This window comes from Apium graveolens, chromosome 3, assembly GCF_009905375.1.
Source record: "Apium graveolens cultivar Ventura chromosome 3, ASM990537v1, whole genome shotgun sequence".
NCBI lineage: Eukaryota > Viridiplantae > Streptophyta > Magnoliopsida > Apiales > Apiaceae > Apium > Apium graveolens.
The window spans coordinates 55,407,888-55,431,700 of record NC_133649.1 but is presented as its reverse complement, the minus strand read 5'-3'; positions in this window follow the sequence as shown (position 1 = coordinate 55,431,700).

The window sequence follows — 23,813 nt, the reverse complement described above, 5'->3', positions numbered from 1 at the left end:
AGTCATTTTCTTGTGTTATAAAAGCCCTTTCCTTTTGTTTGAGCAGTTCAAAGTATTTTTGCTTATAATCCACAGGCTCAAACTTTTTCTTGCTGGAATCTGACTTTCTACACTCACTGGCAAAATGCCCTGCCAAGCCATATTTGAAACATTTGAATTTTGATTTATCCACCATGTTTCTATTTGGCTTGGCTGCTCCAAAGTTCTTCTTGAACTTGTCTTGGCAAATCTCTTGGAAAGAAATGCTAGGTGTTCATCAATGTCCTCCATGTCATCTTGGCTGAAAGAATCTTCATTTTCAGCTACCAGCCCTTTGCCCTTGCTTTCACAGACCCTTGAAGTTGACTTAACAGCTTTCATCTTCACTTCCTTCTCCTTTTCCAACTCAGCAACTAGTGCAATGGATCTTCCTTTCTTCTTTCCTCTCTCCATCCTCTCATCTTGCTCTATTTCAAGCTCATAAGTTTTCAGGATGCCATACAGTCTCTCCAAAGTAAACTCCTTATAATCTTGTGAGTTTCTTAATGAAACTATCATTGGTTTCCATTCCTTTAGAAGAGATCTAAGGAATTTTTGATTGGAGTCTTTTGTCTGATAGACCCTTCCATGCAACTTTAGAGCATTCGGTAGTTTTTGAAACCTACTAAAAGTGTCAGTGAGAGAATCACTTTCTTCACTATGAAAATGCTCATATTGCTGAATCAGTAGCTGCATCTTCTTTTCTCTAACTTGCTCAGTGTCGTCACAGATGATCTGTATTGTATCCCAAACATCCTTGGCAGTTTTGCAGTTGATAATATTGTCAAACATATCACCATCAACTCCATTAAATAGGATATTCATGGCCTTTTTATCCTTCCTAACTTGTTCAATGTCAGGATCAGACAATTCATGCCTTGGCTTGGGGACAGATGGCTCATTTCCAGTTACAGCTTTCATTGGAACATGAGGGCCTCTTTCTATGTAGTCCACATAGGCCTCATCTTGAGAAAGCAAATGAAAATGCATCTTTACCTTCCAATGATGGTAATTATCTTTAACCAGAAATGGAATCTTGACTCCAACATCCTTCTTGTTCATCTTGTTGTATTGTTTTGATCTTTAAACTCTTTTTTGTTAAGAGCTTGCCCTGATACCAATTGTTAGTCCCTTAACAATATGACAAGAATTACAGAAGGGGGGTTGAATGGAATTCTTGAAACTTTTTCTTGAAATAAAAATGTTCTAACTCGAATATATATAAGTGTGAATTGATTAACACAATGCGGAATAGTTACTTAAATGAATCAAAACACAAGTAATTAAAAATAAGAGTCTTTAAAAACTTTATGGTGGATTTGAATGATTCCACCAGAGATATATAATATATATCGAGAGAACTCTGTGTGCAAAAAGCATAGCTGTTTACAAATATTGAACAACTAAGAATGCAGAGAAATGCTAAGAATTCTGCTTACAAATGTTTCTCTGCTTATATCTCATATATTTTTTTAGTTGCTGCTTCTTGGTTTATATATCACCAAGATTACAAAGTAATATGACAGGATAATAAAACAAAACTATCTAGTCTATTACAATGATACTTCATTACTCAATTCCAGCATCTTTGAATATCTTCATAATAGCATGGAAATGGCAATGCTTCTTTGTTCTCGAAAACCCAGTTGAATAGGCTATCACATTCCATTTGCATCCACTCGACGCATGTGACTGTGTTGTCACTATCAACAGATATTTGAATTCTTTATCCGTCGGGTTCATGATCATCCGTCGAATTCATTGTTGTTTATCCGTCGGGTAGCAATCAGGCACTTGACTTCATTTCACTTATGCAGAATTACAAGACATCATCTATGTACAATTAATCAACCTATTCTGCATATCTAACTAAAGTCAACATGACTTAAGTACTATTACAGATTCTAAACAATGTGTATGCAGAAATGTGCTACAGACTTATTGTTACATAAGCTACTCACTCGATGGATAATAATTCATCATCCGTCGGGACCAAAATGAATTATCCGCCGGGACTAAAAATCTTATCCGTCGAGTGCTACATATTTTCACTTAGTAAAATCTACCAAGGTGTTTTGTTCATGAAATTATCAAGTGCACAACATATACACAACAAATTCTAGTAGGCATAAATTGGGGGAAATTGTTGGGAATATGTTGTGAACTTGATGATTACATTAACACAACACCTTAGTTGATTCAACTTAGTGAAAAATGTAGCGCTCGACGGATGATCAAATATAATCACGACGGATGACTCAATATAGTCCCGACGGATGATGATTTGACATCCATCGAGTGAGTAGCTTATGTAACAATAAGTCATGTAGCACATTTCTACAAACACCTTTGTATAGATTCCGTAGTAGCATATAAGTCATGTTGACTTTAATTAGATATACAGAATAGGCTGATTAATTATAAATATAAGATGTCTTATAATTCTGCATAAGTGAAATGAAGTCAAGTGTCAAATAGCTACCCGACGGATGTTCAACAAAGCTACCCGATGGATGATCAACAAGGCAACCCGACCGATGATAATCATGTACCCGACGGATGATCAATTCAAACATCTGTTGACAGTGACAACACATTCACATGCGTCGAGTGTTTGAAAAAGGAATATGGCAGCCTATTCAGCTGGGTTTTTTAGAACAAAGAAGTATTACTATTTCCATGCTATTATGAAGATATTCAAAAAAGATGGAATAGAGTAGTGAAGTGGCTTGGTATTAGACTTGATAGGTTTTGTTTTATTATCTTGTCTTATTACTATGTAATCTTGGTGATATATAAACCAAGAGTAGCAAGTAAAACAACAACAACAAGACTAAGCAAATGCATTCTCAGAGAAACAATTGTAAGCTGAATCATATAGCATTTCTCTTTAAGTTTAGTTGTTCATATTTGTAAGCAGCTGTGAGCTATTCAAGCTTCATAGGGTTCTCTTGATATATAATATATATATGGTGGATACATTCAAATCCACCAGAAAGTTTTTAGAGACTTGTGTTTTTATTACTTATGTTTTGATTTATCTAACTCTTTATTCCGTACTTTGCAAATCAAACACTTATATATTATTAAGTTAGAACCATTTTTCATTAATCTCAAAAAGTAGCCAGAATTACATTCAACCCCCCTTCTGTAATTCTTGTTGTATTGTTAGGGACTAACAGCTATACAGATTCAGATTTTGTAGGTTGTAAGATTGACCGGAAAAGTACATCAGGAAGCTGTCAGTTTCTTGGGAGAAGATTGGTATCCTAGCATAGCAAGAAGCAACACTCAGTATCCACATCAACTGCTAAAGCTGAATACATAGCTGCTGGAAGCTGTTGTGCTCAAATCTTGTGGATGAGGAACCTACTCTGGGATTATGGTCTGTTGGTATCAAAGATCTCAATATTTTGTGACAATACTAGTGCAATAAAAATCTCAAACAACCCAGTTCAGCACTCAAGAACAAAGCACATTGATATCAGCTATCACTTTATCAGAGAGCATGTCACAAATGGCACTGTGGAGTTACATTTTGTACCCACAGAGGACCAAATTGCAGACATCTTCACAAAACCACTTGATGAAAACACTTTCTCTAAGTTGGTTAGTGAGCTTGGGATGTTAAATCTTTCTAATTAATTTTAGAAGTTAGAAACTGCAATTTGTCTTGGTTAAATTTACTTGTTATTTAATTTCAATATTTTAAGGACATCTAAGTTTACATGCCATTAATAATTTCTCGTAATTCAATCATTTATGCGCTTGCATCCAAATATATATATGTTTTAGCACATTCATATTGATAAAGCTACGTAATTTAATTTCAGTGGACTTTAAATAATTAATATTTAAAGGGGTTCATTGGAATTAGTATTAAAAACTGCAGCATAATAATTTTTCACAAAAATATAGTGTTATCAATTTAGTGATAATAGTTGTATAAGTAGTGAAAAATAATTGTGATTTATTAATTCTAACATCTTTTAAATTCACAATTATTTAAAGGAAACTGTTAAAATTATAATCTTAGTAGCACAAAATTATATTCAGTTAATAGTGTAATTTTTTGATATAAATGGTCAAGTGCATGTTGTGGTCACCACAGGGAACTGAAATATCTGTAAAGGGCATAATATGGCTCTTTGGTCACCTCAGAGGGCTGATCGCCATAGGATCTTACCAGGGGTCCTTGGTCTCCACAGAGACAACACTTAGAATTTTCTAAGTGACTTCTCTGTAGTCGCAATAGGATTGGACTCCTTGGTCACCATAGAGAAAACACTTAGAATTATCTAAGTGATTTCTCTGCAGTCGCCATAGGAGTGGACTCCTTGGTGACCAGAGAGAGAACACTTAGAATTCCCTAAGTGACTTCTCTGTAATCGCCAGAGGATGACTCCCTGGTCGCCACAGAATGCCCATAACCTTCTCAGTCGTCACGGAGCACTTAGCATTTCAACTTGATTTTTGTGAGTATATATACATATAACCGATTGTTTTTCAGAATATTTACACAACACAGTCGCAAGTGAGGGAGAAGAAGAAATTTTTAGTTTGATAAAAAAATGTAACAAAACTTTGCCAAAATTTATAGTAATTGAAGATTCTGAAAGCCCAGAGAACAAGGATTAATTTGATAACACTTTTAAGAGATTCCACCGGGTGTTTGGAGAGATCAAATTACCCTTTTTTGTGATTAAGGCTTTGTTTGGCTAAACAAACTTTTTTTTGTTAATTGGATTGATTTCTCTTTAATTTCTTCTTAAGGTCTCGTTTGGTTAATTTTTTTTTTAAAAAAAAAGCGTGTTCAAAATATTTTGCTCTATTTGATCTATCTTATAATTTGATGGACACAAATTTATTTATTTTAAATCCAAATATTATTCTCATTTTTAATTAAATGCCGAATAATATTCAGATTCCAAAAACAAATTTTGTTTTAATTATTGAACGTGATCCAGTTAAAATGGCACATTTTGAGACATGGATCCGTTTTCTAAATGAACACTCCATCGTGCGCTTTGCATTAACTACTAATGTGAAATTAAATGTTGAGCTTCTCAGGCATGTGCATAGAACAACTATAAACTCCTCTGATGGTGAACAACTGGCTTTTTCCTTTGTTATTGGTAATGATACCATCAGAATCACAGAAGTCGATTTAAATGAACATCTTCAGCTACCTCGTGATAATTTTGATGCCATTCCAGAAGACTGGAAATTACTGAGCTTCTTCAGAGGAATAAAAAGCATATTGACAGGGAATGATGATTTTCCTAAACACTTCAACAAGAGTCATCTTCCAAAAGAATGGAATATGTTCTTCAACATATTATCTCACTGCTTGGCTCCCAAGACTGGTCGATTCCATGGACTGACTAATTTCAATCAAATTGTTGGGGTTGCTGTCGCAAATAATCTTCGTATCAACTTTGGGCGTTTATTCATGAAGCACATTTTGGAGAACCAATCTCAGCATCAAAACTTTATCTTATATACAAGGTTTCTTCAGATTGTGCTCAATGGAAAACTATCAGAAGCACAAAAAGCATCAACTCACAGTGACATCTTGGAAGATTCTCCTATCTTGTCCCTAATGATAGTGACTAAATTGCACAGGAAAGGAAACTATTCAAATAAAAATGTTGCTTTCCTAACAGAGCATATGACAGATGTCTTTGCTACCATCAATGCTCAATATGAAGATGAAGACGATGAAGGTGAACCTCAAGCTAATAATGCACCACAGGAAAACATTGCTCATGTACATAAAGAGAATATGAATGAAGAAGCAGATCAACCTGAGCCTGAACATGGTGATCAAGCGGATGATGAAGTTGAACCAGAACAAGAAGCTGAACCTGAAAATTCTCCACAACCTCAACTTGAAGCTGCTAGACAACCTCCCCAAGTTGCTGAGTCTACTCACTCTAATACATCTTTCTATAAACCAGCTTTCTCTGGCATGGGTATATCTGCTATGAGTAATACCTATGAAGCATGCTCTGATTTCATTAGTATAGATCAATTACATCTTGACCCACATCACACACAACTACTTATTGAACAAGTAGATAGGAGAGGGAGTGAATTTGGCATACCACAAATTCATAACCTCCCTCTAAAGCCCAATCAAATACCTTCAACTCTCTTAGCCCAAAACCTAGAGTATAAGGACCCTATGCATGTAGAGGGAGAAACTGCACTAGATGCAGCAAATAAGGAAGGTACTTTGAGAGAACCCACAGCTTTGTCTCCTTTGAAGTAAAGAAGTAAATTTCCTGAGACAACTGCAAACCTCCAGGTATCTTCTCAAAAGGATTCTCTGGCTAAAAAGGCAACTAAACAGTTACTAGATCTATCTTCTCAACAAGGTAGATCTATTGAAATTCGCCTGTCGGCCAAGGCATCCTGTAATGAGTCAAACACACTATCCGATATCCAAGCTCTTGAAGTATTAAATAAGTTGATTAGAAGAGATCTCTTTGGTAAGGAAGTATTGACGGAAACAGGGCATTCAACCATTTTACAGTTAGAATATCTTGTTCAAGGTCCTTTAATGAATCAACTGCCTTCACAGGTGTTAGGAGAGAGTGCTGTAATTGCTGCCAAATCTAGCGCATCACTTACCTCCCCAGGACTAATAACCCTGGATGCATCTGCGGATAGTGGATCCGACGTAGGTGTGGATCGACAACCCATTGGCGATGAACTAGATTTCACTAGTGAGCCTAAGGGGAATGTATCTTCACAGATACAAGGGGAAGCTAGGGATCAGATGCCAAGTATGACGGCCCCAGTGCTCCTCCCAGAGATTCTAACTCTGGATGAGTCATCTCCTGATGACAGGAAACTTGTCTCAGACAAGGATCGGGAATTGCGAACTCCCATTGCACCACTGCTGACCTCCTTAAGGATGGTTCCAGTGTCTTCTACAGGTACAATTGGAATTCGGAGCTTTGAGCGGAGTAAAATGTGAGAACAAGTTACACACATGACCCTAAACTGAGTGCTAGAGTGCTGAGCGATACACTGTGAGAAGCCTGTGAGACACCTACCATCCAAACTACACAAATAGATCTCTCAAACTATGTCACCAAATCCTATCTTAAAGAGCAGCTAGCTTTCAAAGACAACTATCTCAAAGAACAGCTGGCTCTTAAAGATCAACATTTTCAGACATAACAATCTCTTAGGGATCATCAGATAGCCAGTCTTTCCGATCAACTTGAACATCAGCAAGCAGCATTTGCTAGTTTACGGGAATTCATTGAGCGATCTCTCTCTCATACAGGAAAGGAAAAGCAATTGCCAACACTGAGCCAACGCTCTCAATTAGCAAGAAAGCGCCGATCCCGGTCTCATCTGAAGCAGCTCTTGCCAGTACTGGGTCAATGACCTCAGTCAGTAAGCAACTGCCTGTTTCTCTTGAGATCCCTATCTCGACCTTACATGCTCAATCAACACCAGCTCTGAAGGATAACCCAACTGAGGGGGAGAAAAGGGTAGTAGAACAAGAAAAAGTAGACACTGCTGTTAATCTACTTCAAGATGCATTTCAAACTACTAGTACTTATGATGAATTTCGAGATAAGATGAAGGAAGATCTAGAATAGAGGATTGATGAAATGGTGCTCTTCAAGGAAAGATTCTCTAAGGAAAGTGCAATATCTCAGGGGGAGCAATCAGGACATCTGAGCCAAATCATTACAACTCAAAGAAATTTGTTATCTCAGATATATGCTCCAAGACCCTTATTCTCTGAAGATGAACTAGAAGAAGGTGAAATAGATGAAAGTGATGTTCCAATGGGTGTGAGCCAAGATTTGAAGAAGTGTCTATAAAAGAGAGAAAGACCATTACTGAGGATGAAGAGTTTGAAGATGAAGATGTTTTCTCATACGATTGTTTATTGTGGTGCCCTCCAAACCTGGGTCAGAGGTTTGGGGTCCACAACACATACACCATATAAAAACCTGTATAAAAAATATTATTTACAATGACCCTGCTTTACATAAACAGGATCGCAACAGGTTAAAGTATGAAAATAAGCCACAACCTTAACTTTTATTACAACGTACCAAATCCCAACTAATTTAACTTACAACTGATAATGAAATTATTCTTACAATCGTACTATCTCTCTACCGAATGAAGATCCTGCTAGCCGAAGCTCCTGCTAGCTCAAACCAACTCAAACTGGAAACTTAGCCCGCACTTTGGACTGAAGAACTTCACTATCATCCATATCCTTTTCAACTGTAAAATATGTAAAAAGATTCGCAAGAGTGAGCTAACTAGCTCAGCAAGTCATAATAACGATAATTGAGGTTAAACAATGATCAAATGAGATGATTCAGAGGAATCAAGTTTCTTTTTAACTAATCTTTAGAATTGGACATTCATTTTAAGTTTTAAAAAAAAATAAGGTTAGGCTGCTGATCAGTCACGCACTTACCCCAAGCGAAGCACACAGCTCTGCTCTACGAACTGGATCCAAGGCACACATTGGCCTAATTCGACCACGAATCTGGTCTGACCATGAATCTGGTCCACATAAAGAAAACTATCCAATTCTAAAACAATTCAGTATAATAAACAATGTAATTCAATAAGCAAGATCATAATCAACAGCGATAAAGCATTGGTATAAAAATGTCATGCAATTCATGAGTATCACGAGGGTATAACAGGGTATGTATAAGAAACGGTTTTCAGTTTGTAAAAGGATCAAGTATTAGACCAGTAATGATTTTTTAAGGTATAGTACTTTGATGTTATAAAGAATGGTTGGAGTATAAAAGTTTCTGTGTTTTCAAACAATTCTCTTCCAGTGTTTGGTGTTTGGTAGTTATACATTTGGGGAGTAGTATCATATTTGTATGGTTTGGTGTCTGAGGATCAACAAAGGACAGTTTATAAAGAATAAGGCTTATGGCTCAAGATCAAGAAAAATCAGGGTTCAAGGTTAAATAGTTTAAAACACCTGCAATATAGAACATGAGTCATTTTGAATAATAGCGACATGTTATGAAATAGTTCGAAAATATTTGCGATATATCTTGAAGAAAAGTTCATAAGTACTTGCCTTACAGGGCTTTACAACTATTACTGATCGACTCTGAGCCAACTCTGTCGCTCAGGCTTTATTGTCTATCCACTAGATCCCATTTGATTCGACTTTGATACTCAAGTTTTTCCGTTGAAACTCTACTGAGCTCGTCGACTGACTACTAGGTCATCTCTAGTCCATCGTCCACTTCCAGGTTCCCGACTATAACCTACAGGGTTGAAATACCCTACGTTAGACCTCTAGGTATGCTTGACATATCCTCGATACCAAATTTACCCAACGATATTAAAACCCGACTCATAATTATTTATATTATAATAACACACGCAACAAGTAGGGTTAACAAACTCGAAAATTGGTTCGGTGTTCGTTTTCGGAAAATACATATACTCTTTATTTTACGAAATCAGGGTGATCGATTTGGCAAAATATTCCATCACATCATACAACCAAGTTCGTATAAAACACACACACATATATATAGTCATTCGACGTCCCGATAATCATCGGATACGTTCCCTTATTTACGTAATTCAGTTTCCCGGAAATCGGGCAGCGTCTCCTTCGTTTATCGGACTACCCGTCGAATACAATCGACGTCAATTCACCACAACAATCCACAAATCAAAACAATTACTTCAACAACAATCGCATTCCACTTCACAAGTTCCAACTACAATCAATTACGTAACCAAAATTTCGATACAATCTTTATATACCCAATAAATACTTTTTATTTTGAAAATAGCTTTACTAACTAAATTAATCTTTTAAAAATTTTAGGACTCAGAATTAATTCATCACAGTCCACCGTCGGCTCGCCGAGGCTCATCGCCGACGATGGCAAAAACTCGCGGGTACCCGCATACAATGGGTTTCCATCGCAAATTCCACCAATTTAATTAGTAATTTCCCCGCTCAAACTAATTTTTTTTTTCAAAAATTTTAATCACAATAAATTTTCCTGCAAAGGAAAAATCAAAATTCCAGTTATACATATATCCGCAACAATTTGGGGAAATAATTGGAATAAGAACAGTTAACATAGGAAGCACAACACCGGCAAAAGTCGCCGGAAAATACGTGAATGGCCAGAAAATCCAAGTCACGGCAGCTTCATCACTCACACAACCCGCACACACTTTTAGGACACACACGCACACTGTAACACATATAGATACGCATATACGTATATATATACATAAAAGCAATCAGAATCAGGCGATTACCGGTAACCAAGAAGTGACTGGGGAAGAAACCCAGGAACAGAGGGGAACAAAGAGAATTGAAAAGAAGAGGGATTAGAGAGAGGGGGAATCGAGTGAACTAGGGGGAGAAGAAACTCGGCCATGAACAAAACAGGGGGGTTTGGTGCGTGTGCGTGTGTTTTATCTATCTATTTATTATTATTTTTATTATTATTATTATTTTAACCAATCACAGCCTGCCACCTATCTCCTGCATAGCCTAACGCTTGACACGTGTTGTGTTTCCCCTTTCAGATAGCCCCGATCTGACCCGCTTTTGGAATTTATCAAACCATGTTGCACATGAAATAAACTCGTAAAATTAGCTGAATAGTCTTAAAATTTTTTAAAAATCCCGAAGCTAATAAAATAAAATTTTCATAATTTTTAAAGCATTTTTGAAACGCAACTCATACCCGTATTTTGCAATTAACGAACCGGGCTGTACTTAAAACAAATTTAGAAAATCACGAAAATAGTCTTAAAATGTTACAAATATCACGAAGTTTATAAAAACATAAGTTTCAAAATTTTAAAACAATTTTTGAAATGCAATTTATACCCGCTTTTCGCAATTAAAAGAATCGACGGGCGGGTGAAATTAATCCCAAAAATTTCCAAAATAATTTTAAAATTTTCAGAATAATACGAACTTAATAAAATATAAGTTTCATAATTTTTGAAGATTTCCATAATTAAATATGGATTTTACCATTCAACATACTCAGAAAATCATTTAAAAATAAATAATTAATGAAATATTGATTTCTCAATTTTATAAAATCCTAAAAATAATTATTGTAATTATAAAACCATAAAAACAATTTTAGAGACATTCCAAATATTTATACAAATAAATTTGCATTAAATCCACTTTTGAAATTGAAAACAATTCAATACAACTCCAAAATTAATCACGCGGACAACCCGGTACACCATAAATCACATATAGCTACTAATCAAACAACATATAGAGGTCAAAACCAATACACATATTTTATTTATCTAGTAATTTACATAATCACATATTTAAATAATTTAAAATACACGAGCCGTTATATCCTTCCCCCTTAAAAAGATTCTGTCCTCAAAATCTGGTCTAACTAAACAAGTAAGGATATTTGTCAAGCATATTTGACTCTAATTTCCAAAGTAGACTCTTATACTCGAGGATTTCAAACGTACTTATTATGGATATACTCTCATTTCCAAGAACTCGCCTTTAACGATCAAGAATTTGGATCGATCACTATATGCAGAACAAACTTAGACAAGAGCCCATTGGCTCCTAATCAATCGCTTAATTCAAATCAGATACTTATCGCTTTAACATTGACAGGCAACTACATTATATGTATATATTGTTGTGATGGTAACATCAACTCGTAAATAACTCTATCTATATTTATCAATACCTCGAATGGTTCACTAATTTAGGACTCAACGTGTCCCTTCTATTCAGACCTATCCAATCTCTGTCAAGGTGAAACTTTTACTAACATTACCGGTCCTATTTCTATACTCATACTCTCTCTTGATAAAATTTTGCCGTCTTTCTTTGTCTATTCCGAGCTGCTTCAATCAATATCACTACACCCTTGGTGTGCTGAATTAACTTAGGAATTGACGACTTTCTTTCTCCCACTTTATCTCAATAAAGTGGGGACCTACACTTGCGTCCAAATAAGGCTTGGTAAAGTGGCATTCTAAAGCTGACATTGATGATAAATGATCATCCCAGTTCTCCTTGAAATTCTATCTCTCAACATACCTTATATTTCCTGAATCGCTCCCTCGCTCTGACCCTTTGTTTAAGGATGGTAGGCGGTGCTCATTTTCAACTTACTTTCCAAACATTTAAATATCTCTTATTCGTTTCTATCAATTAAGGCTGAAAAGTAATCTCATATATTCACTTATTATTTCTTTTAGGTATTCGAACTCATATTCCACTCTTTCCAAATCATTTACGTCCAATCCTTTCTTTCGGCACAAGGCATCTGTTACCACACGACTTTGTTTAGGTGGTTGATGATGGATTAATCAGAATCTTTTGTTAACCTATGTCAAAATTTCATACTTGAAAACTCAACGCATAGCTACTTTCCTTTCAACCATTGGGGAAAAATCCTTGGGCATTTCAAACCGACTCTCTTATTCTCTGAATAGCTGAAGATGTTATCAATAAATACAATTCGCTTATCTGAGTACTCCTTTTACAACATGTTCCTTAATTCCTTATAGCCAACTGCTACACTTGTTATTTCACATAATATCACCAGATCTTGCAATGCTCTTAACTCATTTTGATCGTAATCTTCGTTATGTTCTCAGGTCGAATCTTAAGTTAATCCTTGATGCATAACACATTTCTTGAATTAGGTCTCATAAGTAATCAATTCTTTATAGGGGTCACTTATTCTTATTCGTTGTTTTGTTAAACTCCCGATAATCAGTACATACTCTCATAATTTCATTCCTTCTTTTCATTAACATTACTGGTACACTTCACGATTCGCTTCTTGTAAAACCACTCCCTGGGTCTGCCTTATCCACTAGGCCTCTCATACTTCGCCTTAATTCTTTGACATGTCCAACACTTCCTAATCCATTTTGAGATTTCCTTCTTATACTTGGTTATCACTATTTTTCTTTAAAATTTCCGTATATCTTGGCATTTCTTTAATGAATTAAATACTTGATATTGTGAATTCCCTGTGGGATCTCATTTCTTAATTCCTTTACTTATAACATCCAAATACTGGAAGAAAACCTAGGAATATCATGATCGTTCTTCTGGGTGCATAATCTTCCTCTTACTAACTGTTAACATCGTGATCCATTATCTTCCCTTGACCTCTCCTTATCGTTTCTTAACAATTCTGACTAAAAGGTCATACTACCCATCCCTGTTTCCTTAGGATTATATATCTGACTTCCAACTCCAACTTTTAAAATTCCATAGATAATTCTTCTGGTACAGTTTCTATGTTCGTTCTCTCCTTTTCACTTATCGCTTGCCTCTACATTTACTTTTCCTCGTACGTACATATTTCAAACTTTTATGGTCTGTATAGATCTTACGCTTTTATCCATACATATCTTGTTTCCCAATCTTTTAAAACAAATATTATTATTGTTAGTCCCAATTACGAGTAGGATACTTCTGTTCATAAGGTTTTGGTTGTCTGGATGTATATACAATAACTTTATTGTGCTGCATCAACACACATCCTATTTCATTATGAGAAGCATCACTATAAACTACAAAATCTCCTTGATACTTTCAAAGTAATAAAGCAGGTGACGTAACCGTTCTTTCATTTAACTCCGCAAAAATTTCTTCACCCTTCTCCATTTCATATAAACTTCTTGTTTTTCCTGGTTAGCTTCGTCAAAGGTATTGCAACTTTCAAGAAATCTTGCACAAATTTTCAATAATAACCGGTCCATTGTAAAACCCCTTACCTTTGATGGTGTTTTTGATCTTTCTTTATTCATAGTAACTTTAATTTCTGATGAATCTCTTTTGATCTTCTCCATATTGACTAGTCATGCTAAGAACTATACTTCATACAACTTCTTTCTTCTCCAACTTCCCAGTTATCATTAAATGTTTTGCATGGTCCTCCGTTGACTTTAAGTATTACAACTACAGCTTATCCAGATATTCCTTAAAGATTCTGTCCATCAAGTTCAAATATTACTGGTATATGGGTTAATCCAAATGACAATACGAGAACAGTAATTAGTTCTAAAAATTATCTTTGATATATCCATAGGTTCAATCTTCAATTGGTGAAATACCAAGTCTTAAATCAATCTTATAAAAGTACTTTGCTTCTTTCGTTTAATTAAACAAATCATTGGTTCGAGGTAACAGATACTTGCTCTTGATAGTAAACTTGTTGAGCTTTCGCTAGTCGACGCATAATTTCATACTTTCATCTTTCTTATTAACAATTAATACTGGTGCACCTTATGGGGTACACTAGGTCTAATCGCTCCTTTTTCTAACATCTCTTGCATATGCTTTGCTAACTTCCTCATTTTAACTGGTGCCATTTTGGGTAAAGCCTTAGTCACTGGCTTCGTCTCAGGTGCTAAGTCAATCGCGAGCTTCATTTCTCTATCTAGAGCAAATGTTGATAACTTATCTGGAAACATATCTTGAAACTCCTTAATTGCTATCAAATCTTCAAATTTTGTTTTTTTCTGACTTTTATTTATCCCATAATCACCATAATGCTCACATCTTGATCACTGTAATCATTGTTAACAAATTCTTTACCCTCCTTCCTTTATACCTCATCTTATTCTCATTTGACGTCTTCAGGACTACCTCTTCATCACGACGGTTTGTCTGGGCATCATGCATAAATAGTTAATCCATTCCGTAGAATAATGTCAAATCCTCTTATCTTAAATGATATCGATTCTTCACAACTTATTTCCAGAAATCTCAATTCCACCATTGGTACTCATTTATTTAACAAATACACGTTCTTAAATTTGCTAATCCTTTAGTCATAATCTTATCAGTTCAACGGGATAGATCATCTTATCAACAATACCTTGGGGGGAATAAACAATCAAGTTGCTTCCACATCTCACAATACTTTAACACATAAGATATTCACCATAATCATCCATGTCATCACGTCCATATTCTGAATAACATATTTTACAGACAACTCGCAAACTCTCGTTCTTGGAGACGTATGCCTTATTGGAATCGATTCCATCGACTCCTAGTGCATCCCTGACTGGGCTAGTGATTTGCAATCCTCGCCATATGCCCTTGTTTCCCTTCCATGCATGAGAGGTAGATGGAACTTCGTCCACTTGATTCAGGATACGTTGATTTTTACTTGAAAAACTTTTCAAAGAACGACGGTATAACAAAATAACTAAAAGGATTCATAATTCAACAAAAAATAGATTTGAAAAGAAAGAAGAAGTAAGGATTTGAATATGAATGAGACAACCACATTGGTACTTAAGATGGCCAGTCTTTCATACCATATGGCATACAATACATGATTAGGTGGCGTCTCACCCGACTCTTTGTCATTCCTGACAAAGCGTCTCACCATAATACTGTTCGTCCCAATCAGAGAGCAAACTTGAGGGGAACAATTAAATTTGAAAGGAATGCAATATCCTCCTTTTTGATATCATCATAAGGAGTTTATTAAGAAAAGAAGTTCATACATTTTGAGGAATTAAAAAGGAATATACGCTGTAGTATTGAAGACAAGAATGATACCATTGGTCACCATCCACATTTCACTTGTATTTATCTTTCGAGCTTGTTCGATCATATTCCCATTGTTCCATATAAGTTTAGAAAGTACGCTGAAATGCCTTCGCAAATTAAGCATTATGGTAAATTCTTACTTCTCACGTCTTGCGTCTTTAACATCGCACCTACACATATAATACTTTAACAATTCGATCATAATGGCGTTCTCATCAAATAACTTCGGGTTTCCTCTTTTTAATTTAGAATATCCACGAACCATTCAACATAACGATCCTTTTGTTAATAATATTCTTATTTTAGAAAAGTCTGGAAATCTTCCCATTCTTCTTCGATCACGCCCAAGCTCCTTTTACATCAATGAATTTTTTAAACTTTAATGGTCTCTGCCACTGAATGAACAATTACTCTATACGCGGATTCCATTGTTAATCTTATCAAACAATATTTGCACTTTACCGTTAGGAATAATTAACTTCTTCATAATCGCGGGTTATTTTTTTTCTCTGAATTAACAATACTAAATCTAAAATAAGTATCCTTCCAAGTAATCCGGGTCTTTTTTTGACAAACAAGAAACTCAAGTAGTAACTTGACAACCAATGTTTAAAACTTACATTTATTCAAAAAGGCTTTTAGAAATTTTGTAAGGAAAAATCTTTTTCGAAAACTTGTTAAAATTTTGAAAATCATAAATCTGGTTGTCCTTACTGTATGAGTTGGTTGTTGTCCTTCCAACCTATAACAAGGTACCAAATTAAAGGACCGATCACATAAAGGTCCATTTACTTCAATCTACATTATCTCCTTTATTGGGTCCATTTGCTTTCCTTAATCGATGATCACTTCAATTGCCGTTGCATGTTATTGTATTCGTAGCTTCACATCAACACTTTCATACTGGTAATGCTCCCGTCATCAACTTTGCAGTCGTAAAGTAGAACAGGTTATCCAATAGTCAACAAATCCACTGACGACACATCACAGTGTTACTACAAATATATCATATCATCCTAACACCATTATCTAACTCTTAGGAAAGCTCCAGATCCATACTCTTCTCTAATTCTCTTTCAAAACTCATCTAGTCAATTCCACAGTCTAGTCATGGGTGGCCTAACTACTAATGACTTCTTTTAACCTGATAACAGCTATCCTCCTGAACACTTAAATCTTCTTTCTAAACTTTTTATCACCTTTATTTATATCTCAAGTACCCACCATTTACAGTAGCTTTCAAATCCATCCTTGTAGGTACTGTTGCGTCATAGAACAAGTTTTAAACCGAGGATATAGAACAGGAGGTAGGGTAAACTAAAGAGATACACTCACAGCCGAATGTCCAGTAAAACAAGAATAAACAAATGGAGGTTCTTAAATAGGTAGTCTCGTATCAAGAGGTGGTAGAATAACGTAAAATAGCTTGAAGAGGTGCGATTGTCATAACAGAAGGTAGTACCATTAATACTGATGGAGAAACAAGGTGCAAATCAAATCCGAGATAAGGTGACGATCCTTGAACCGAAAGCTCCAAACGATCAAACGATACAGGGAAATCAGGATCTGCCATTGCCGTTGTCTGGAAAACACGTCACAAGTTAAGAACCCTGAATCGCAATACGAACCGTGTCGGAGACCTATTATACAATCGCACTCAATCTCACAACGTCTTATCTTTCTATTTCCAATTCCTAATCCTAACCCTCTACCCAATCCCGACAATCTAGGCTTGTTTCAGTGACTTATAACTTGTAGCTCTGATACCAACCTGTGGCGCCCTCCAAACCTGGGTCAGAGGTTTGGGGTCCATAACACATACACCATATAAAAACCTGTATAAAAAATATTATTTACAATGACCCTGCTTTACATAACCACGGATCGCAACAGGTTAAAGTATGAATACAAGCCACAACCTTAACTTTTATTACAACGTACCAAATCCCAACTAATTTAACTTATAACTGATAATGAAATTATTCTTAGAATCGTACTATCTCTCTACCGAATGAAGTTCCTGCTAGCTTGAACCAACTCAAACTGGAACCTTAGCCCACACTTTGGACTGAGGAACTTCACTATCATCCATATCCTTTTCAACTGTAAAATATATAAAAAGATTCGCAAGAGTGAGCTAACTAGCTCAGCAAGTCATAATCACGATAACTGAGGTTAAACAATGATCAAATGAGATGATTCATAGGAATCAAGTTTTTTTTTAACTAATCTTTAGAATTGGACATTCATTTTAAGTTTAAAAAAAACCAAGGTTAGGCTGTTGATCAGTCACGCACTAACCTCGAGCGAAGCACACAGCTCTGCTCTACGAACTAGATCCAAGGCACACATTGGCCTAATTCGACCACGAATCTGGTCCACATAAAGAAAACTATCCAATTCTAAAATAATTCAGTATAATAAACAATGTAATTAAATAAACAAGATCATAATCAACAGCGATAAAGCATTGGCATAAAAACGTAATGCGATTCATGAGTATCACGAGAGTATAACAGGGTATGTATAAGAAACGGTTTTCAGTTTGTAAAAGGATCAGGTATTAGACCAGTAATGATTTTTCAAGGTATAGTACTTTGATGTTATAAAGAATGGTTGGAGTATAAAAGTTTCTGTGTTTTCAAACAATTCTCTTCCAGTGTTTGGTGTTTGGTAGTTATACATTTGGGGAGTAGTATCATATTTGTATGGTTTGGTGTCTGAGGATCAACAAAGGACGGTTTACAAAGAATAAGGCTTATAGCTCAAGATCAAGAAAAATCAGGGTTCAAGGTTAAATAGTTTAAAACACTTTCAATATAGAACATGAGTCATTTTGAATAATAGCGACATATTATGAAACAGTTCGAAAATATTTGCGATATATCTTGAAGAAAAGTTTAGAAGTACTTGCCTTACAGGGCTTTACAACTATTACTGATCGACTCTGAGCCGACTCTGTCGCTCAGGCATTATTTTCTATCCACTGGATCCCATTGGATTCGACTTTGATACTCAAGTTTTTCTGTTAAAACTCTACTGAGCTCGTCGACTGACTACTAGGTCATCTCTAGTCCATCGTCCACTTCAAGGTTCCCGACTATAACCTACAGGGTTGAAATACCCTACGTTAGACGTCTAGGTATGCTTGACATATCCTCGATACCAATTTTACCCAACGATATTCAAACCCAACTCGTAATTATTTATATTATAATAACACACGCAACAAGTAGGGTTCACAATCTCGAAAATCAGGTTCGGTGTTCGTTTTCGGAAAATACATATACTCTTTATTTTACGAAATCAGGGTTATTGATTTGGCAAAATATTCCATCACATCGTACAACCAAGTTCGTATAAAACACACACACACACACACACATATATAGTCACTCGACGTCCCGATAATTATCAGATACGTTCCCGTATTTACGTAATTCAGTTTCCCGGAAATCGGGTAACGTCTCCTTCGTTTATCGGACTACCCGTCGAATATAATCGACGTTAATTCACCACAACAATCCACCAATCAAAACAATTACTTCAACAACAATCGCATTCCACTTCACAAGTTCCAACCACAATCAATTACTTAACCAAAATTTCGATACAATCTTTGTATACCCAATAAATACTTTTTATTTTGAAAATAGATTTAATAACTAAATTAATCTTTTAAAAATTTTAGGACTCAGAATTAATTTATCACAGTCCACCGTCGGCTCGCCGAGGCTCATCGCCGACGGCGGCAAAAACTCGCGGGTACCCGTATACAACAGGTTTCCATCGCAAATTCTACCAATTTAATTAGTAATTTCCCCGCTCAAACTAAATTTTTATTTCATAAATTTTAATCACAATAAATTTTCCTGCAAAGGAAAAATCAAAATTCCACTTAAACATTTATCCGCAACAATTTGGGAAAATAATTGGAATAAGAACAGTTAACACCGGAAGCACAACACCGACAAAAGTCACCGGAAAATACGTGAAAGGCCAGAAAATCCAAGGCACAGCAGCTTCATCGCTCACACAACCCGCACACACTTTTGGGACACACACACGCACACTGTAACACATATAGATACACATATACGTATATATATACATAAAAGCAATCGGAATCAGGAGATTACCGGTAACCAAGCAGTGACTGGGGAAGAAACCCAGGAACAGAGGGGAACAAAGAGAATTAAGAAGAAGAGGGATTAGAGAGAGAGGGAGTCGAGTGAACTAGGGGGAGAAGAAACTCGGCAATGAAAAAAACAAGGGGGTTTGGTGCGTGTGCGTGTGTTTTATCTATCTATTTATTACTATTTTTATTATTTTTTTAACCAATCACAGCCTGCCACCTATCTCCTGCATAGCCTAACGTTTGACATGTGTTGTGTTTCCCCTTTCTGATAGCCCCGACATGACCCGCTTTTGGAATTTATCGAACCATGTTGCACATGAAATAAACTCGTAAAATTAGCTGAATAGTCTTAAAATTTTCTAAAAATCCCGAAGCTAATAAAATAAAATTTTCATAATTTTTAAAGCATTTTTAAAACGCAACTCATACCCGCATTTTGCAATTAACGAACCGGACTGCACTTAAAACAAATTCAGAAAATCACGAAAATAGTCTTAAAATATTACAAATATCCCGAAGTTTATAAAAACATAAGTTTCAAAATTTTAAAACAATTTTTGAAATGCAATTTATACCCTCTTTTCGCAATTAAAAGAATCGACGCACGGGTGAAATTGATCCCGAAAATTTCCAAAATAATTTTAAAATTCTCAGAATAATATGAACATAATTAAATGTAATTTTCATAATTTTTGAAGATTTCCATAATTAAATATGGATTTTACCATTAAACATACTCAGAAAATCATTTAAAAATAAATAATTAATGAAAAATTGATTGCTCAATTTTATAAAGTCCTAAAAATAATTATTGTAATTATAAAACCATAAAAATAATTTTAGAGACATTCCAAATATTTATACAAATAAATTTGTATTAAATCCACTTTTGAAATTGAAAACAATTCAATACGACTCCAAAATTAATCACGCGGACAACCCGGTACACGATAAATCACATATAGCTACTAATCAAACAACACATAGCAGTCAAAACCAATACACATATTTTATTTATCTAGTAATTTCCATAATCACATATTTAAATAATTTAAAATACACGAGTCGTTATATTTATTCTATGGACTTCCAGAGAAAATCAATCGCTCTTATATAGAGATTCGAGAAGAAATGGAAAGATCAAGAGCAAGAATCCAAAGAGCTATTCAAAGAAGGGAGAACAGAGAAGCGAGAGAATCATATCTTCGAGCTAACAGGAAAGGAAGCAAATGGGAAGAAATAAAGAAGAAAATGGACAAACCAGAAACATATCACTACTCAGACCCTGGTAACTCTAATCTGCTGAGAACTGTGGAGCACTATAGAAAGGAACATGATAACATCCATGAGTTTTATGATCAGTTCAGCAAAATAATTACTGGAACTACTGTGAACATTCTGAAGAATAGATGGAAGATAACTATTAATCACAGAGACAGTCTGTAAATGAAGATGTCTACCAGTATGTTGAAAAAGTTGAACATTGTTGAAATGTTTGTCTTAGCCTCAAAAATCCCATGGTTAAAATCAAATGAGAATGAATACTTCAGAGACAAACTTTGGAGAATGATGATGGATGTATCCCCTCAAGCATTTATGTACACATTCTTGATCAAAGTATTTGTAGGTGGTAGGATGCAAAACATCACCATGTCTGACCAACACATAAGAACCATTCGTTATCTAAAACTTACTTTCCTGAAAAGTCAACTCAGGAGCAGAAGAGCTAAACTGGAAGCTCCATGTGTTAAAATATCATAAGCAGATTACAAAGCTGCTGAAGTTCTAAATGGATATAGGCTCAATGATAAGATGATCAGAGACACAAAGAAGGATATGAAGAAGGTTATGAGAGCATATCATGAGATGGTGTTCATCAATGGGGAAGCAGAGATTAATCTTCTGAAAGACAATAAACCCATAATCAGCATTGACAGTGAAGGGGAGTTAGTCTTTAGAATCAACAAAAGCAAGATCAAGATCAAAGACTTCAGGACAAGTGAATCAGACTCAATACAACAAGCCTTGATGGATGTCAAACTATCCACATGTAAAGAAGACAAGGTTGCTTTGATTCCTATTATTAAGATACTTGATGAAGTGATCGAAGAAGAATCAACCAATGACACTAAAAGAGTAAGAGGACATCCAAAAATGATAATAGTCTTCGTAATGTCCAGAAAATCCTCACTATTGTTTGATTTTGTTCCTAAATGCACAAAAGTCAAATATCTTGAGATAATGCTTCATGAACTGAATAATCCACCTCCAGTCAATGCACTTGAGATAGAAGCTCGTGATTCTGTGCAAGCTAGATTGAATGAGCTGAAAGAGTCTCCTCCAAAACCTTCAGATCCTAAGAAGAAAGCCTCTAAGAGAAAATCTGATCAGCCCCAAGAAGGAGAAGAAAGCAGGAAGCAGAAGAGAACAAAGACAAAGAAGACATAGAACATATGTTCAGGCTAGAGGAACACTTCTTTGTAATTTTTAACTTAAGAAATCTGGAATGGAATATGTAATCCAGAATGTATTTAATATCTTTATCTGTTTTGAGATTGTAATTTTTCTTATTATCAGTTGAGTTATCCTTAGGGATTTTCTTGTCGAACTCTAATAATCAAATTGGGGGAGATTGTAAAGCATAATGTAATGTAACATGTAATCGAGGATTTATAACTCAACATAAAAATAGAAACATATAAAAAATATTAAATTGTGAAGTACAGAAACCATACAGATGAAGACAGGATAAACACAAAGAACCAAAAGATGTAATTGACTCATTAAGTCCTCTAACAGATCATGGGAAGAAGTTCATTATCATGTTCAAGCAACCATGAAGAATAAGACAATAAGGGACTTTAAGCATCAGTAACATGAATTGATTTCAAGTGTTACAGATCAAGGGTTTAGTGAAAGAAGCAATGGATAATCACCAATCTATATCAGCTCAGAAATACAAGACAAATTGAATTAGGTTCTCTCAATGCTAGTTGTTTGTGAACCAGACCAGTGCACCAAACATCAGTATTGAAGAAGGAATTTTAATTCAGTTACAGAAGAAAATGTTGATACAATGAAGAATGGCTAAACAGAAGCAAGAACACTCTAAGGCATAATACTCTTCTCTCAAGTCGCCATAGAAGTGTGTACTACTACAGGACACTCTGTGGTCGCCACAGAACTGGTCGCCATAGAGAAATCTCTAAGGTATTAGTGGTCGCCATAAGACCTAGTCGCCATAGAAGAAGTTCACAGGGATTCACCTGGTCGCCATAGGACTTTGGCTAGTCTCCATAGGACTTTAAAGTTTACAGGGATTCACCTGATCGCCATAGGGCTTTGCCTGGTCGCCATAGGACTTCATAAGTACACCTGGTCACCACAGAGCCTTACCTGGTCGCCATAAAGCCTCATCCAGTCGCCATAGAGAAGACATAATGTATAGGTCGCCATAAGAGCATTTTATGATTTCCAGTGAATCAATTGTAGCAAATTTAAATGGAATGTGTGGACACAAATATGCACCTGTCCATTAAATTTAAAAGTCTATAATAGAAGCGAAATGAATGTAATTCATAGTCAGTCATCTTCTTCAGCAACACAATTTAGTTTACGAGAGCTCCATTAAAGCCCCTCATTTATTAAGCTTGTAAATATATTGTTATGCTGTTGAATTTATTGTAGCTAATCAATTTATTGATTAGATTATAGCAACCTTAAGGATTATATTAATAAAACAATATCTTCCTCGAATTGTTTTGTGTCTTATTTGATTCCATACTTTTAACGAAGAACTTGTAAACGAATCGAAAAGATTTTAGGTATCGTATTCAACCCCCCCCCCCCTTCTACAATACTTTGGGAATAACAGTCCTCTTTTATTACAGTTATAACAAGTTACATTAGATTTATGAAACTTCCTTCCCTTGGTGTATTGTCCCTCATTTTTTCTGAATTTGCCTTTGCTATCACTAGAGTACTATATGTTAAAACTATATTTTCTTTTTGATTTTGTAAACCTCATCCTTCAACCTTTTACCAGCATAACAGCAATTTGAACCACTTGAG